The 14,107-nt window shown below is 41.7% G+C and overlaps 1 protein-coding gene across 4 annotated transcripts in view; it reads right to left on the reverse strand.

The window, feature by feature from the left end:
• LYPD6 (LY6/PLAUR domain containing 6) overlaps positions 1-14,107 on the reverse strand; it is a 123,400-nt gene that overhangs the window by 60,175 nt on the left and 49,118 nt on the right. For 2 of the 4 annotated variants that reach the window (XM_019455794.2, XM_019455832.2), the window contains exon 2: positions 897-1,069. The exons of 1 other annotated variant lie outside the window; for it this stretch is intronic. The gene's annotated coding sequence lies outside the window, so the exon portion shown is untranslated. Of the gene's footprint in view, positions 1-353; positions 484-896; positions 1,070-14,107 lie in introns of all 4 variants that reach the window. One more of the 4 variants, XM_019455813.2, reaches the window with a different exon arrangement.

A 14,107-nucleotide genomic window follows, 5' to 3' on the forward strand; every position in this document is an offset into this window, starting at 1 on the left:
CAGTGAGAGGGAGGCAGAAGTTCCAAAGCGGGCTCCGTGCTGTCAGCACAGAGCCCATCGCGGGGCTCGAACTCATGAATGAGCTCAAGTCAGACGCTTAACTGACTGAGCCACCCAGGTGCCCCTAAATTTCTGTCATTTAAGCCACCCAGTCTGTGGTGTTTTGTTATGGTAGTCAGAACTGAGGGAGACACCCTCCTCCCGTGGCTTCCCCTGCTCAGGTACTTGACTACAGTCAATCGAACTGCCGACTAACTCCAGTTGTTGTCCTGCTAAATGCACATTCCTTGTTCTCTACTTCCCCACAAACAAGTCAGGATATTTATAACCACATTTCCTTCTACTTGATATACCTTCTCTTCTTCCAGAAAGCTTCCTACCAGCAAACCTCTTCCCCCATTGAAAAGTGGCATGTCACAGGCAGAGAACCCAGGGTCACGTCAGGCTCATCACACCCACATGAGTGGCTTCTGAGAGTCACTGCTATGAAACAGGGATCAAAAATCAGCTCTTATAAGGATCAATCAACTAATGTACCTGGAAAGCATTTTATAGGTTAGGAGGGGCCATATAAATATAAAACATTATCATGCTGTCTTAGCTGCTTTTGTGGAATCTGACTTCAATGCAAAAAGCCAGTAAGAGCTCCAGAAACAAAATTAAATTTTTTTAAAGCCCCATACAGACATACAAAGATCCACAATACTCTAGACCATCCCCTAAATTCAGTTACTTCAGGGCAAGAACTTTTCTTCATAAGCAGGGGAAAAAATGGTTTGGAACAAGAGAAAGCTCAAAGAGAGTTTCTATAGCAGACACTAATTCAATGACACTAAATAAGAGGTTGCCTCACTAAACTGTGGGATCCTCAGGGACAAGGGTCAAGTTTTACTCACCTTTAAAACTCCAGAATCCATTTTAGTGTCTGGCACATAGCAAGAAAGAATCAATCAATCATCCAATGAAAAACTGTGGTGCCACATTCAAGAGAATGCTCAGAAGTGCTTTTTCTTGTGGAGAGTGGGTTACTAATGATCACTTCAGGATTCTTCTTTGTCAATACACAGCACTATAACATAATGGAAAGTTTTGAAGTCAGAGGCACCTGCACCAGGATACTAATTCTACCACTCACCTTGGGCAAGTGTCTCAATTCTTTCATCTGTAAAATGGGGGTACTAATGCTTACCATAAGGGCTCGTTGTGAATGTCAGAGGAAATACACCTAAAGCAGTTAGAGCACTGAGCAATAGACTGTATGTACCCAATAAGTAAAGGTTGTTACCACTGGTGAACATCTCCAAACAAGAGTCTATGTATGAATACAACTACAATCACTGCATCACATCATAACCTGCCCATCATCTGTGAACTACTCTATCAATACTTCCGTTCAACTACTGTCCGCTGGCTTGAGGGACTGTAAAACTTTGTGTCGGATATAACAATCCATAGTGTTTAGAATTCAGAATTGGCTATCATAAGACTTCAGATCCTGACATTTGAAACAATGAACTAGGACATGTACCCTGATGCCTTGGGTCAAGCCGTAGGGACAGGGCCTGCCTGGCTGAGGGGGTAGGCACTGCTGCAACAGTTCCAGGTACCAACGTCCCCCCAAATTCTCTAGATAGTCAAAAAAGTAGGCTGTCTCTGACTAGGACAGAGGTTCACCAAGCAAGGTAAGAATGAGCCAACGTGAAAACCTGCTATGAAATGGAGCCACAGGAACTAGAGGAGTAGAAGATAGGAACAAAGGATAAGCCAGGCATCCCTAAATCTCTTACGGCAGTGGGAAGCGGACAGCACAGAGGTTCACAGCAACAACATATGCGCGGGGCACTCCCGAGGGACAAGAATATTCTTCCCCTTTCCAAAGAGTTGGACAAGAGATTATTCAAAGTAAAGATGAAGTAAGAAGGTGCTAAGAGGAAGAGGCCAGAAAGCTACACTAAACAGGAGCTACAAGGGTACAGGTTTTCAAAATTGGCCATAGCTTCTTTCAGATGTCCAGTATGGAGCATTTTAAAAATGACACAAGGTCCAAAATATGAGTAAACTACCGGGATAGAGTATCTCCTGACAGGGAATTCAAAGCAAAATAATCATGGTCAACTGCATTTAATTAACGGGCGGTATATAATAAGTCTATATTTCAGAGTGTTTACAAGTATATCATTCTATTTGGGAAAATGCAAGGAGGTTAAATACTACACGGTCAAGAGCCAGGGACAGGTAGGGGGTCCACCAGCATGATCCCAGAAGAGCGACACATGCCACTGTGCTAGCCTCGCAAATGTACCCACCCAGTACTGGAGTGTACCCTCTACACTGCAGCCTCAGACAGTAGGGCTTCAGGCTCCAGTCCCGATGAGACAGAGGCAGTCAGGAGGAGAAGGAGGAGAGACTCATTGGAAATGTGAAGCTGGCCCACCTCCACTCAAGGCCCTCAAGGCCATCTCAGGGAAAGATCAACTTTGCTTTGAACAACAGACTTCACAGGCCAAAAATAAAGACACCAAACCTAAACCCCATTGCCGTGACAGGTCAAAACCCCTAATCCTGGTGACCTTCACTGCTATTCAAATGCAACCATTGTGATGAAAATGTGCCTGGATTCAGTTTGTAAACCAAGAAGCACACAAGCACAGATGTTCCCTTAGGCCATTCAGTAATGCATGGGGCCATTTTGGCTTCTCTGTTTCTACTTTTCATATTTCCCTAATTTGGTTCTCAGCCTTCAAAGGTCTGACTCAGTTATTCTCTCTGAAGCCAGTTCCAAGCCCAGATGTGACTATAACATTTTTATGGCTTAAACTTTTAACTTCTTCAGGTACCCTGATTTCAGTAAACACAGGAAAATATTAACAAATCAATCCAAAGAGACAGGGGTACCTCCCACCCCCACTGTCCTCCACCCTGTATAACTGGTCCTGTCTCTCTCAGGCATACACAGGACAGTGTTTCTGCCATGAAAGAGCTTCTTAGGAAAGGACTAAGGAGATTGTTATCAGGATGGAAATTAAGAAAAGTGATCGATCAAATGTCACAAAGCAACTACAATTTCATAAGTCTTTAAAAGCTAAGGCTTTGGGGTTTTTTTTAATATCCCAGCCATTCTCCCTTCCCCCTAAAATGATGGCATAATTGACCTTTAAGTCCTATGCTGTAACTTGATCTGACAATGTCCACTGTAAAGCTTAACAAAGTGTGCAGTACAGTATTAACCCATTATGTTGGGCAAGGAACTTTCTGGAACTTTTCCAGTCCTTCCAGAAGAGAAGGAAGATAATCTGCCTAGCATTAGGAAGGGTTAAGATCACCAGGTTGTTGAAAATTCTTAACCTTCCTTTTAATGTAAGTCATAGTACGATTAACTTGATGTTACTAAGAACAAACATAGGGGCACCTGGGTGGCTCAGTCGGTTGAGCATACGACTTCAGCTCAGGTCATGATCTCACGGTCTGTGAGTTCAAGCCCCGCATCAGGCTCTGTGCTGTCAGTTCAAAGCCTGGAGCCTGCTTCAGATTCTGTGTCTCCCTCTCTCTCTGCCCCTCCCCTGCTCATGCTCTGTCTCTCTCTCTCTCTGTCAAAAATAAATAAACATTAAAAATTAAAAATAAATAAAAATAAATAAAAATAAAAACAAACAGTTGATCAGCTCATAAAATAATAGCACAGAAAAGGAGAAAAAGTATTTGACTTCAGTAAAGTTAAGACTATGTGAATAACAGATTTCAAATATAGCCAATCATCTTATAAAATGAAACCTAAGCATTCGGGCAAGAATTACTCTCTTCCAATCACCCTCTCATCACACCCTGACTCCTCTACCTCCCCATCCCCAAACCCCTGCTGTTGACTTGTGAAAACTCCCTGGCATTAACCAATTCTCACCAATGTTCTCCTGAAACATCATTTACATGAGGCCTTCATTGTGCGTGGCTTTCCTGAAACCAGGAAGATGGAGCCTAAGACTTCTCAACCTTCTTCTCTTAACTAACCCAATTATAGAGAAAGCAAATGCCTACCCAAAGGGTACTGAGATCCAGCCCAAAGTAGAAAGCCTAATTTCTGTGATACCTCATGTTTCACTTTTTTAAAAGTGTCAACTACATTCTACTCCATAATATATTCATCCGTTTTCATATAAAGCCAACGTGCTATCTGAATTCATGTGAAATGAACGCCTGGCAGGAAGCTGCACCAGGCTAATCCTACAGCTTTGTGTATTGTGGTACATTGCCCTCTATTTCTGTAGAAGTTCACTCAAACTTTTCATCCCTTTTATCTTTGTAGTTTAGGGAATCACAGGTTAATTCCCCCACCATCTGTAAAAGGGATGGCATCTGACCCAGACCTAGATGGAATACACGTCTCCTTAGCTACAAAGATTGGTTTAGGAATGGGCATGTGGTCAACCAAGCCAGAGAATTCCCCAGCACTTTTGCCCAGAGCTCTTTCCCTTCCCTGTATTGCTACTATGTATGTATACAAAATATCTGAAGAAATCAGTGTCCATATCTGTTAACATGTGAGAAGTCTCTTAAGAATCAAGCTGATTTGTACAAAAGAGGTGCTCAAAGCAAATCAAGAGGAGAAATGACACAGAGACTTGTGGAGGGAAAGGCACAGACAGTGTCCCGATGACACCACTTTAACCCCTAGATTCCACTGTACCTAGAGCCAGAACACCCCTCAGACCTCCCACTTATGAGAGAGGGGGAAAAAATAAGGTAGTTTAAGTTAAGTTCAGTCATTTATAACTTAATACTTTCCAAAATGAAAATATGGACATGTGATTTCACTCCAGGTCCTTTTACACTCCCTATCAAATACTTAGGAGGACTCCAAACTCTTTAGGGTAGCACCAAGGCCATCTGCCATCTAGACCCCACCTTCCATGGGTCAAGGCTAACTGTAGGATAAGCCTTGGTCTCGTACAGTACGTGCAAAGATGATTTGCAAAGATGCTTCAAAGATGCTTGAAGAAGGATGTCTTCCCATTTTCTCAATTGATGTCATTGTTTGTACTTAGAGCTCCCTCTACATTCTCTAGTCTACCTACTACCTCGTGATCTGTTCCTCTTGCTGGGAGTGTCTCATCTCATTATCTGCCTGGTGAATGTTTATCCTTGTATCTCAGCCTAAGCAGGTTCCCGTGTGAGAACCTTCCCCCACTCTTTTCCCACTGAGTTGCTCACCTCCTCCTAGCTTCCTCTGCACCACTCTCAGAGAGGCGGTGCTGTATCCACTGTCGGCAGGCCTGCCTCCACACCCAACCAGAGGCTCTTCCAGCCTGCAACCTGTCCTATTTATCTCTGCATCACAGGCATCTAACACAGTGCCTCCCATGTAGTGAATCTTAAGAGAATATTTATTAAACAATTGAAAGAATGAATAAGTGAAATTAACGTATGCTAGTTATTTGCATAAAGGGCAAGGTGAGAAAAGGAAGAGAATTAGATGCTGGTTGGCTTCCTTCCATCTGCAACCCAAACAAGGACCTCTGTTACTCAAAATGATTTGGCTTAAGAGAGAAGCATGAAGAGGACTAAATTTGCTGTTAGAAATATTAACATGTTTTCTTCCTTCTGCCACTACCCACATTCAATCCAAGTATCAGTCCTTGATTCTACTCCTTTGAAAAAAAACATTTTGTTCAGATGTTCCTCTGGGAACTGAAAGTTTATACAAAAATAGAGAATCTCTGCTCAACGTCACTAATCATCAGGGAAATGCAAATCAAAACCACAATGAAATATATCACCTCACACCTATCAGAATGGCTAAAATCAGAGACGTAAGAAATAAGTGTTGGTGAAGATGTGGAGAAAAAGGACTTTCACGCACTATTGATGGGAATGCAAACTGGTGCAGCAACTGTGGAAAACAGTATGGAGGTTCCTCAAAAAATTAGAAATAGAAATACCATATGATCCAGTAATCACAATACTGGGTTATGCACCCAAAGTATACAAAAACACTAATTCAAAGGGATACATGCACCCTTATGTTTATTGAAGCATTATTTACAATAGCCAAGTTACGGAAGCAACCCATGTGTCCATCAATAGACGAATGAATAAAGAAAACAGGGTATAAATATACAATGGGATATTATTCAGCCATTAAAAATAATGAAAACGTGGGGCACCTTGGTGGCTCAATCAGTTAAGCATCTGACTTTGGCTCAGGTCATGATCTCATGGTTTGCAGGTTTGAGCCCCACATCAGGCTCTGTGCTGACAGCTCAGAGCCTGGAGCCTGCTTCGGATTCTGTGTCTTCCTCTCTCTGCACCTCCCCCTCTTTCTCTCCCCCTCCTCTGCCCAACCCCATCTCTTCTGTCCCAACCGTCTCTGCCCAACCCCATCCCACTCTCCAATGCAGGTAGTTCTCTCATTGTCTGTCTCTGTTTCTCAAAAATAAACACACATTAAAAATTTTTTTAAATAACGAAACCTTGCCATTAGCAATGACATGAATGGAGCTAGAGAGTACAATGCTACATAAAATAAGCTGGTCAGAGAAAAACAAATGCCATATAATTTCAATTATAAGTGGAATTTAAGAAACAAAACAAATGAGCAAAGGGAAAAAAAAAAGAGACACAGAGAGACAAGAAACCGACTCTTAACTATAGAGAACAGATTGGTAGTTGCCGGAGGGGAGGTGGGGGGGGGGGATGGGTGAAATAGGTGAGGGTGATTTCAAGTATAAGTATAAGGTGCTCTTCATTGCTCTTACTTATCACAATGAGCGCTGAGTAATGTACAGAATTGTTGAATCGCTATATTGTACACCTGAAACTAATGTAATATTGTTTGTTAACTATAGTGGAATTAATTTTTTTTAAAAACAGATAATCTCAAACTGAAGATGTAGTTGGCTTCCTGTGGCTAAAAGGACATTATCACTGCCGTGCCGGGTGCACTAAGATTTTTCCATTTGGTCTCATTGGTGACCACTGTAGTCCCACACATTCGAGGACACACAAGGTTCTGAGAAGCAGGATAAGCCTCAATTTTGTGAATTACATGAAAAGGCGATTAGAAGAGACTAAGTGTTGATAAAACACATCTTCCCATGTTCTCGATGTACCTCACTGCTGATACTCAGTAGGTAGCCAGCGCACAGTAGGACTACATGTGGCCACGTGCTGCCTGGTGGCAAGCTCCCATCCAGAAAGGGGCATTAGTGCTGGTCCACCAGAAACCCCCATTCAGTGCTGACTACAGCGCAACTTACATCCATTCTCTCCTTTTCAGAAATTCCATTAGGCTTCAGATGTATTCTACAATGTTTATTTTCTGAGCCGTTGCTCTCTGCTAAATGAGAAGGCACAGCGCTTCAATGCCAGCATCACCCTGTGCTCCCTGTCTCCTTGTTTTCACCAGAATACGCCCACAAGCAAGGTATTCAGGTCCAACTCTGAGTCTGATAATAAAGGGCCTGTTTCCCCTCTCCGGCTGAAGGCCATGCAATGCCAGAGACAGGAGTTTCTAGCAGCTAAAGGCAAGAGGATGAAATCAGTGAGAAGCAGAAAATCAGGCCTTTCCATGTCAATAAGCATTATTAAAATTTAAAGCACATGGTAGATGAGAAATCTGAAAATCATCTCACAAAGAGGGGGAAGTTCTACACAGCTGTGGAAACAAAAATACTCCAAACCTAAGTGCAATAGGAAATAAAACCTACTACCCTGCCATTACTGTTCTGAAGATTCTCCTGTCCTTATAATTATAACTAAATTCAGGTTAGTCTTCATTCTTCAAGAAGGGGTAACTTGGCCCACATGCTCTTTCTCTTTCTACAGAAGATTCAAAAGGTTAAAATATATGGATTAGGTTTTCAGGACATTTTCATTTTGGAAAACACAGGCAATTATAATGGTTAATTACAGGTTTGGGGAGAAATTCTTGATGCTTTGCCAAAATGTGTGCATTCAGCTGCACCTGGGGAACAGTGGCTTGGGGAACAGTGGTGATGTTCTAGGCCCAAGCACTGCCTTTGTTGTCCAACTCCTGGAAAGGGAGCCCAACCCCATTCCACTCTCCAAAGCAGGTAGTTCTCTTGTTCTCTCTCTCCCTCTCCCCCGCCTCCTTGGCACATATAAAGATAAATGTATCCTTGTATTTTTAGTGCCAGAGAAAAGTCAACCCTTTTCCCTCCCCCTTTCCCATAGCTGTCCTGGAAAGAGCACAAACAAATAAGGTTTGATCTCTCTGTTTGATAATCATGGGAAAGGAAAAATTTCAATTTCTGTACAGAACCAGTCTAATTGCTTTCACTGAATTCACTGGGCATTTCACTCTAGGAAAATAAATCTCCCCAATTGCCTGGCTGAGAAGACCGGTTAAGTCCCTGGATTCTTAACAAGAAGGTCACCAAGATAGCCTCTGCAGACATGACTGATATTAGGACTCTGTTGCTAGTTATCCAAATTGCCAATTTCGTTTGCACACCAGGGCTTATCTTGGACGAATACCATTAAACTCAGATAAATCCAGTATGTCCTTGCTGGGTTTGTCCTCCTGGGGGCTAAATGAAAGAAATGTGCCTTTCAGATGCTTCTGCTCTGAGTGTTGCATGCAGAGAGGGCCAGGGAGATCAGTCGGTTGAATTTATGCAGAGTGAATAAAATGAGGCATTCAGGACTACCTGTCCTCACTCACACTCTGCCACCTAGAATGCCATGAGCTCTCCTTCAGGGCAGAAGAGGAATCAAAAGAGAAGCCAAGGGGAGGCAAAATGAAAGAATGGGTTCTATGAAGCCACTTGAAGGAGTGAGGGAAGTCCCATTGTCTCATCACAGAAATCCTCAGTGACAGCTGTTCTCTTTGTACTATTTCCTCTGTGGTGCCAGCTGCAATGTAACACCAGTGCCCAACAGTGGCAAGCGCCATGTCAAGTGGAATGTTTCCCTGACCAATGCCCATGGGTATTGGGACCAGTGCTGGGCCTTTACCCAGAACAAAGCAGATGATGGGAGATTTCACACTCTGGCACTAAGGACTTGAAGGAGACATGTCCCCCAGAGCCTTCTCAATTCCCATGACAAACATACACAGTCATCCAGGAATTTCTCCAGGGAACACCATCTTGAGTTTTCTACAGCCACGGGCAAAATGTCCAAGACTTTGTGATCAAAATACTTTGTCTTCAGTTTATGTCACAAGTGGAAATGGCTGCCACCTCAACACATAAAATTGGTCACTATATACATTTTGCCAATCTATTTAGTAGGTAAAATATAAACATCTTATAATTAAGACGCTGTCAAAAAATGAAAATCCCAGTATGGATGCTTACATTGATTCGTTCATGCATTTAGTCAGTCAACAAGTGTTTAACAGGTTTCTCTTATGCACTAGGAACTGCGGTAGGAATACAAGTAGGAACAAGACATGGTCCCTATCCCTAAGAAGCTTCCAGTGTAGAGGAAATGAGAATTTAATGTGATGTTTGCTACAATATGGAGTTTTGTGGGGTTTTTTTGTTTTTGTTTTTTTTGCAGAGTAGTATTGGCCCATAAAGGAAGACTCAATGGCTGTCCATGGGAGCTGGGAAGTCGCCACAAAAGAAATGGCATTTAATTTAAATCCTTAAAGATGAACACATGTTTTACAGGTGGAGAAAGATGTGCAGGTCATAGTAAGCACAACACAAGTAGGGAAAGTCAGTTACATGATTTACTGGTATATATCATCAGGTACTAGGAAGTCATTACCACGGTTACCTAAAAGCAAATGCATCAATGCTTTAAATTGAAAAGTTCTACATTTGCTCAAAGTACACTCAGTTCATGGTAATTTGCCAAACTGATTCCTTTCTATGGTATTTGCACAGTTCATGGAAGGCTCTGACTCATAATGACTTAGTAAGATCATTTCTCTTTCATTCTAGTTTTCATGTATGGCTTCTTTCAGTCATCTGTTATTTGGGATCTCTTTAAACTGAATGGACTTTAATCTTTGGACTGTACATGTGGCGATACACGGGATTGCCGAATCTCTTTGATGTTAAACTAACAGACGCCCAGATTAATTTTGTGGTACTTTGATAAAGGGATTAAGGGAAGTCTCATGAAAGCAATCACCTTACCTGAAAAACCGAATTTTAACAATAATCAATGAGGCCAAAGATGTGGTTAAGCTCAGCCTAGTAAGAAATGAACATATTATGAAATGAACACTCATATTGGATAATTTCTGACCCAAAACTTATTTACTGACCTACTAAAACTTGAGGCAATTCTCAAGGTCAGTTTTCAGCTGGTACAGGCAACTTTTAGTACTTTCATGTAATTTAAAAAGCACTTACTGGGCTTGGGATAATAAAAAGTTTGGAAATTGAACCGTGGTGATGGTTGTACGACACTGTGGATGTAATTAATGTTACTAAATTGTACACCTTAAAAGGGTTAAAATGGTCACTTTTATGTTATGCATATTTTACCACAATAAAAAGTATCCCCAAAACACTCATTGGAATATTTTCTTTATAAACCAGATATTGATATTCAAAGTTTTTTATTCTTACCATTTTCCTTGGAGAATATTTTAAAAGATCATCAAAGACTTTCTAGTTAAAGCCTATTGCCCTCTGTCCAAGCAAAATCATATGTAAAATATTAGCAGTATAAGAAAACGTAGCCTCCCTTAAAGAATTCTAGAGAAGGTCAGTGCACAATATTTTCATAACTTTTTCTTAAAGTAATGAAGTAGCAACATTACACCAGGCTATTCATTTGAGTATCTACTACTCTTCTGCAGACATTCTGAATTCCTCCAGTTTTTAGGTGTGACAAAAATTTGTGCATATTTAAGTTGCCCTGACACTAACTGATTTTATACGAGATTTGAATCAAGCTATTGAAAGATTTAGAAACTCCAGTGATTTACGGTATGGTCAGTAACACCAAACTGAGATGCTGACTGCTGCCAGTGTGAGTTTCACAAACATGATTTAAGGCCACAGAATCAGATCTCAAAGAGGGTGAAAAGCAGTGAGTAAAATTCAGAAGGCAGAGTATGGTGAAGAGTTCCTTGTAAAAGTCAGCATTTAAAAGAGGAGATGCAGCATTGAAAATGATTAAGATTCTAATCTTCTAATACAACAGGAAAATCATCAGTTGTACCTTAGAAATTCTAACCATACTTAAGGGAGAAGGAAAGATATTTTACCCTAATATTACTATGCATATGACACAATTAGGATCATACAAGTTGTGACTGCAGAGTAAGAAGAATAATTTCATACCTAATTCTTATTAATAATAATACTTTGCACTTAAGGAAATTACGACTTCCCATGTTAGCAAAGGTATTTCTAAAAACGTACTTATGATCTGGAAAGCAACCAGAATTTCCATTAACAAGGCCATGCTTTTCCTATTAAGTAGACTTCATTTTAAGCTCTGCAAGGATTTTCTCACCATTAAACTTGCTTTACCCTGGACTGCAACCCCAAATGATAGAAATCAACACTTGATAGTGACGAACAAAGAGCACTGAGTCTGATCTCTCTGTGGGACTATTTGGAGCAGTAAAACACGGAAGGACGAATAGAGATCCTGTGAAGTACTTTCATACCTGGAAATCATTGCCAATTAACACTCACTGAAAAAGAGAAGCTTGACAGGGAAAAAGAATTCTAGATTCAATCCAGAGGACCTGGATTTGAGCCCCACGCCTTGACTTCCAGCTGTGTGCTTTTAGAACACTCGCTCTCTCTGCCACCTGGCAGGGTTGCTGGGACAGTCAGCTTATGAGAAAGCACTTGGTAAATGGAATAGCACGGACGAAGGTACATTAATACTGATAATAAAGACCACCAGCAGCGTTAGAAATTAGTCCACAGCATTAGACATTAGTTCATTCATGGCTCCTATTCTCCTGGATGACAACATGATAGCTTCTCTTTTCTCCCTCAAACTTCTACCATTCTCCACTCTAGCGTCACTCTCTGCTGGTGATTTGTTTTCTCACTTCACTGAGAAATCTGAAGAAACCAGAAAAGAATTTCTCACCACCACCTCTACCCATCTGCCAGAATCTGTGCCTCCTTGACTCCACTCCTGGCCTCACATTCACACCTTATCCATTTGTAAATCTTCAAAATACATCCGGAGTGATCTCTTCTCACCACTCCAGTGCCCCATCACCTCTTACCTGCAATATTGCAATAACCTTCCACCTGTTCTCCCTGCTTGCACCCTGGCCCCTCTAGTTTCTTCTCAGCACAGCAGGCGGTGATTCTTGTAAAAGATACATTGGTTGTCCTCACTCAGAGTCAAATCCGGATGTGTCACAAAGGCCTCCAAGGCACTATATAGTTCAGCTCCCATTACCTTTCTCATCGCATGTCCTACCACGCTCCCCTGATCACTGCTTGCTATCTCTCAAAGTTGCCAATAACTCCTGCCTCAGGGTATTTGTACTTACTCCTACGTCTGTAAGGAGTGCTCTTTCCCCAGAGATCAATACGGTTTGCTTCCTCACCTCCACCAAGTTTTTGTGCAATGTCACCTTTCCAGTGATGTCTTCCCTAACCTTATTAAAACTGCAAATCTCTCTCCATCCCCCTATTCTGCTGTATTTCTAGGTAGACCTCATATTACTTAATTTTACCTCTGAATACACAGTCTCATTTATTGATTTATTTTGCTTATTGTCTGTCCCCCCTCATCCTGTAGATAATGTAAGCTTCTCAAGGGTAGGGATTCTGTCTGGTCCCTGCTGTGTGCCTGGAACTTAAAATAGTACCTGGCACTTTGTAGTCTATGCTTGATAAATACTTGTTGCATTAATGAATTAAATTGGTGAATCACAGATATTAGCCATAAATTTCAGCTATCTAGTCAATTCTCTTATTCTCAGGTAGGTAAGAAGATAGAATTCCTGTATTCTAAAAGACATAACAGATCCCGAGAGGACGACAGCATACCTAAGCCTAAAGGGGTACAGATGACATGGGACAGAGCAGAGCCCAGAGTAGGGCTTCTTCAGCCCCGTGGCTCTGTTGCAACAGACACAGACCTGAAGTATATGTGAGCTTGATCACGCACATGAGAATAAACTCTCCCACTGCTAATTGGGGTTAAATCTGATACCACTCCAATCCAGAATTTTTTCAAATACCAATTTTTAAATGGAGGTCTAGGGGCCCCTGGGTGGCTCAGTTGGTTAAGCCTCCGACTCTGGATTTCAGCCCAGGTCATGATCTCACGGTTCATGGGGTTAAGCCTCGTGTCGGCCTCTGCGCTGACAGCTCGGAGCCTGCTTGGGATTCTCTCCCACTCTCTCTCTCTGCCCCTCCCCTGCTCACATGGTCTCTCTCTTTTAAAATAAATAAACATTCAAAAAATTTTTTAAATATTTAAAAAATAAATGAAGGTCTAGTCCACTCTACTAGGCACTGGGCATCCTTTGGTAAGATATTTTTTTACTCTATACTGTTATTTTCAAACATTTACAGTGAGTGGTTTGTAAAGACCAGGCTTCTGACGGTTTACCCGTTTTGTAACAGGTCTCAGTGGTCACTGGTGGCTCTGCTTCATTCACTTTCCTCTACCTCTTGGGCGTTAGTCCTCCAGTTCCCACCTGCTCTGAATTTCCAGCTGGTTATTTGATACCAAAGAGGCTGCAGCCTGAATGTATTCTCTGACGACACCGCCTCTGCCCTTTAATTGAGGGAGCCCCTATTCCATACATGCACGCCCTCCTGCTTCCTCAACCCAACACAAACTCTGATTTACAAAATGCCCAAAGGTTCCTGAGAGAGCAGGTTTTAGTCAATTCAATGATCAAATAAATATCTTCCACAAACAGCCCAAGATGATCATTAAAATGTTTGCTAATACTCAGTATCCTCAAATAGAATCACTCTACTATAAAAATCAGCCAATCATTCAATCAGTATTTTTTGCATATCTATACTCTCTGCAAGACACTTTGCTGAACACTGTGGAGAAAAAGTGTAGGCACAAGATTCTTAGATGAGGCACTTAAGACATACACACACTGCAAGATGAACCGGGATGCAAACGTGGGGGAGAAGTGCCCTGTTGACAGGAAGAGTGTCCTGCAGCACGAGTCAGAGAA

Source organism: Panthera pardus, unplaced genomic scaffold, assembly GCF_024362965.1.
Source record: "Panthera pardus isolate Hobbes unplaced genomic scaffold, ASM2436296v1 HiC_scaffold_10, whole genome shotgun sequence".
NCBI classification, from domain to species: domain Eukaryota; kingdom Metazoa; phylum Chordata; class Mammalia; order Carnivora; family Felidae; genus Panthera; species Panthera pardus.